Source organism: Callithrix jacchus, chromosome 9, assembly GCF_049354715.1.
Source record: "Callithrix jacchus isolate 240 chromosome 9, calJac240_pri, whole genome shotgun sequence".
Lineage (NCBI taxonomy): Eukaryota > Metazoa > Chordata > Mammalia > Primates > Cebidae > Callithrix > Callithrix jacchus.
Genome location: NC_133510.1, coordinates 123,066,851 through 123,071,060, shown reverse-complemented (window position 1 = coordinate 123,071,060; position 4,210 = coordinate 123,066,851). Strand labels below are relative to the sequence as shown.

At 45.3% G+C, this 4,210-nt stretch overlaps 1 pseudogene; it reads right to left on the bottom strand.

The window, feature by feature from the left end:
- Positions 1-369: 369 nt before the first annotated feature.
- On the bottom strand, positions 370-3,597 carry LOC108593288 (large ribosomal subunit protein eL33 pseudogene; annotated as a pseudogene).
- Between the last annotated feature and the right edge of the window lie 613 nt (positions 3,598-4,210).

The following is a 4,210-nucleotide window of genomic DNA, read 5'->3' as shown; positions in this document are numbered from 1 at the left end:
ATGAGATTTACTACCATGAGAACAGTGTGGGGGAAACTGTCCCCATGATTCAATTATTTCCACCTGCCCCTGCCCTTGACACTTGGGGATTATTACAATTCAAGGCGAGATTTGGGTGGAACACGCCACACCATATCACTATCACACACAACCTTGGGACCCAAGAGACCCCTTTTACAGCAAAGAAAGTATGGTGTGATATGATAATGGTCCTAAGGCCATGGGCTTCATTAGTCTTACCATGTACCTATTGCCCAGAAATCACTGGTCTTATAGAATAATAGGATGGCCTGTTGTATTAACTGTATGTTTCCGATTTTCTTTCTGCAAGTGCACAAATCCACTTTTACTTATTTAGTTTTAATTAGTTTAAATATTTGAAGGGTACAGTATCACGCGGATTCTGTGTCCAGTGGCCTTAGCAGGAAGATTGCTTTGGAATTTAGCACAAACCATGCCACTGTTTCCATAGATCTGAGTTACCTTTCCCCAGATTACTCTGGTTTGGTTCAATTTGTGTTATTCTTTGCTTTGTATAAATAAGCACATCTCTTGCCCAAACAGAATTCAACTTCATCTTGGGCATAAACACCTCCAATTTTAAGGAGAGCTGTGTGCTCCCTTTGGTTCTGGAGACCCTGCTTATAGCCAGCAAAAATGACCTTGGGACCACAGCCTTCCAAATATATTTGCCTTTTAGAAGTCCTATTCCCAGGCTAGGCACAGTGGTGGAGGGCAGGAGATCTAGATCGGTCTGGCCAATGTAGTGAAGTCCCGTCTCTACTAAAAATACAAAAATTAGCCGGGTGTGGTGGCACATGCCTATAGTCCCAGCTACTCAGGAGACTGAGGCAGGAGAATCATTTGAACCCAGGAGGCAGAGGTTGCAGTGAGCTGAGATTGCATCACTTCACTCTAGCCTGGGTGACAGAGCGAGACTCCATCTTCAAAAAAATAAAAAAAGGGCAGAGGCACCATTCTCTGCATATTGGGAGACTAGCCTCACCAGTCCCACATCTCCTCCATCTCATCCTTGGAACCCATAGAAATCAGTGGCTGGCAGACTTCGGGCTGCACTGGTGCCTCACTAAGGTATATGGATCTGTTTCTCATATTTTGATATCTGGGGCCTTGCTGACCTAAGAGAGCCTGCCCCTTCTAGGGCTAGCCAATTCCCAGAAAGAGTAAATGGCTCTCTTGTGAGCCTTCCTGTGCATACTAAACAATCAGAGCTCATAGCTCCCTTCCCCAACTTTCTCTACTGTTCTCATCCTCTGGGCCACTGTTCCCCTGTGCTAATAATCACCCCAGGGCCAGGTACCATACAACTAGAAATAGCTCCTACATCCCAGAGCCTGCTGAAATTATTCAACCGGACTAATCCTAAACCTGTTTTCCCTGCCTCACCTGTCCCTGTGAAAACCACAATATAGGCTCCTGCCCACATTTCCCCTCATCCCCCTCTGCTTCCTGAGTAGCCCTGGCATTACCAGAAAGGGGTCCTGATTCAGACCTCAAGAAAGGGTTCTTGGATCTTGTGCAAGAAAGAGTTCAGAGCTAGTCCACAGCATAAAGTGAATGCAAGTTTATTAGAGAAATAAAGAAATAAAAGAACGGCTACTCCATAACAGAGCAGCCCCAAGGGCTGCTGGTTGGCTAGTTTTGTGGTTATTTCTTGATCAGACGCTAAATAAGGAGTGGATTATTCATGGGTTTTCCAGGAAAGGGGTGGGCAATTCCCAGAACTGAGGATTCCTCCCCTTTTTAGACCATATTGGGTAACTCTGAATGTTGCCATGGCATTTGTAAATTGTCATGGCACTGGTGGGAGTGTCTTTTAGCATGCTAATGCATTGTAACAATTAGTGTATAATGAGCAGTGAGGAGGACCAGAGGTCACTTTCATCATTATCTTAATTTTGGTGGGTTTTGGCCGACTTCTTTACAGCATCCTGTTTTATCAGTGGGGTCTTTGTGACCTGCATCTTGTGATACCAGTCCTGCCAGACTCCTGTCTCATCCTGTGACTAAGAATGTCTAACCTCCTGGGACTGTGGCCCAGCAGGCCAGCAGATCTCAGCCTTATTTTACCCAGCCCCTATTCAAGATTGAGTCACTATAGCACCCATAACTGGGTGCGCTGGCTCACACCTGTAATCCCAGCACTTTTGGAGGATGAGGAGGGTGAATCACTTGAGGTCAGGAGTTCAAGACCAGCCTGGCCAACATGGTGAAACCCCTTGTCTACTAAAAATACAAAAATTGGCTGAGCGTGGTGGCACATGCCTGTAGTCCCAGCTACTTGAGAGGCTGAGGGAGGAGAATAGCTTGAACCCGGGAGGCAGATTTTGCAGTGAGCCGAGATCATGCTATTGCCCTTCAGTCTGGGCAAAAGAGTGAGACTCTATTTCAAAAAAGAAAAAAAGAAAAAGATTGAGTCACTCTGGTTCAGATGCCTCTCACACTGGAGTTTCCCCTATGTGGCCAGGCATGGTCTTGTGTGCCCCTCCTTTTGGGCACAGTGAGACACACACTATCTTTTCAATGTCAGTTGCCTCCTATATTGGCCTCAACATACCTGCATCATAAAATCTACACTTAATAGCACCTTTGAAGGCCCAGTTAATGTACTAGAAAAGTATACCTTGCAGGATAGGTTCTATCTTTTTTTTTTTTTGAGACAAAGTCTCACTTTATCTCCCAGGCTGGAGTGCAGTGGTGCGATCTTGGCTTACTGCAACCTCTGCCTCCCGGGTTCAAATGATTCTGGTGCCTCAACCCACTGAGTAGCTGGGATTACAGTCATGTGCCACAACGCCCAGCTAATTTTGGTATTTTCAGTAGAGATGGGGTTTCTCCATGTTGGCCAAGCTGGTCTCAAACTCCTGGCTTCAAGTGATCTGCCTGCCTTGGCCTCCCAACATGCTGGAATTACAGGTGTGAGCCAATGCACCCAGTTATGGGTGCTATCTTGAAGGATGCAGCTTATTCCTTGAGCTAACAAGTGATATAACTGCTTCTCTAGTTAGTACATTGGGGTTGGGAAACTGGGGCTGGCCTTTCTCACAATTGCACCTAGTTACCCACTTGCAGATTTTGTGCTTCTCATCCCTGTAACTTTGGGCTCTGTAGGATAAGAGTTCTAATTTCTGGAAGAACTCTTAGGCCTGGGGACACAGTAAGCATTCCACTGAATTGGATGCTGTGACTTTATACAGCATGTTCAGGTTCCTTATATTATTGAAGTGACAAATAGAGAAGGGAGTTTCTGAACTGCCTGGGATAATCATTTCTGATTGTTCTGGAGGATTAGGGTAGCTGCTTCTCAACAGGGGCAGGAGACAAAATGTCTGGAACCCAGAGGACCCACTAGTGTGTCCTTTGATGCTTTCATGCTTGGGATGACTGTTAATGGGCAGTTACAACAACTGTGACCTGGCAAGGGTTCCTATACTCCTTGGGGATGAATGTCTAGGTAACCCCAGTTGGGTTGTGGAAGAGAGAGATGATAAACTTCAATTATGAAACACTTTTGCAAAAATTATAGCAGTGAGAAAATTATGACAGTGAAAGAGATCTGATCTAACCAACCCGCATCTTGCCTTTAACCTCCAAACTACCCTTAATTATTCCTGGGCTTGGGTCAACCTAACTTTGGGAGACATTTAGTTTATCATTTAAATAGCAATTTCCCTTCTCCCAAACTAAACCACTTTGTAAAGCTAATGAAAGAACACTAGAATAGGAGCATGAGGGGAGCCTGAATTCTGCTAGGATCTGGTTGTAAATGACTGGTGGCCATTATTCCAGAGGTCACAAGATTTGCCACTTCCCCAATGATTCCTGCAGATAACACCACTAATGTAGAACCTAAGATTGGACTTTTGGGATGTCTTTTCAGGTTTTTGCATCTCTGACAACCAGTGGTTCCACCCAGACCCACCAACCGGTCCTGTGGCCCCCACCCAGAAGTGGACTCAGCATGCACAAGGACCACACCCCTATGATTGCATCCCCAACCAATCGGTAGCATCCATTCCCTGGCCAACCAAACTATCCTTGAAAAACTTAACCTCCAAATCATTAGAGAGATCCATTTAAGTAATAAGCTGTAGTCTCCCATTCGGCTGGCTCTGTGTGAATTAAACTCTTTCTCTATTGCAATTCCCCTGTATTGATAAATTGGCTCTATTTGGGCAGAGGGTAAAAT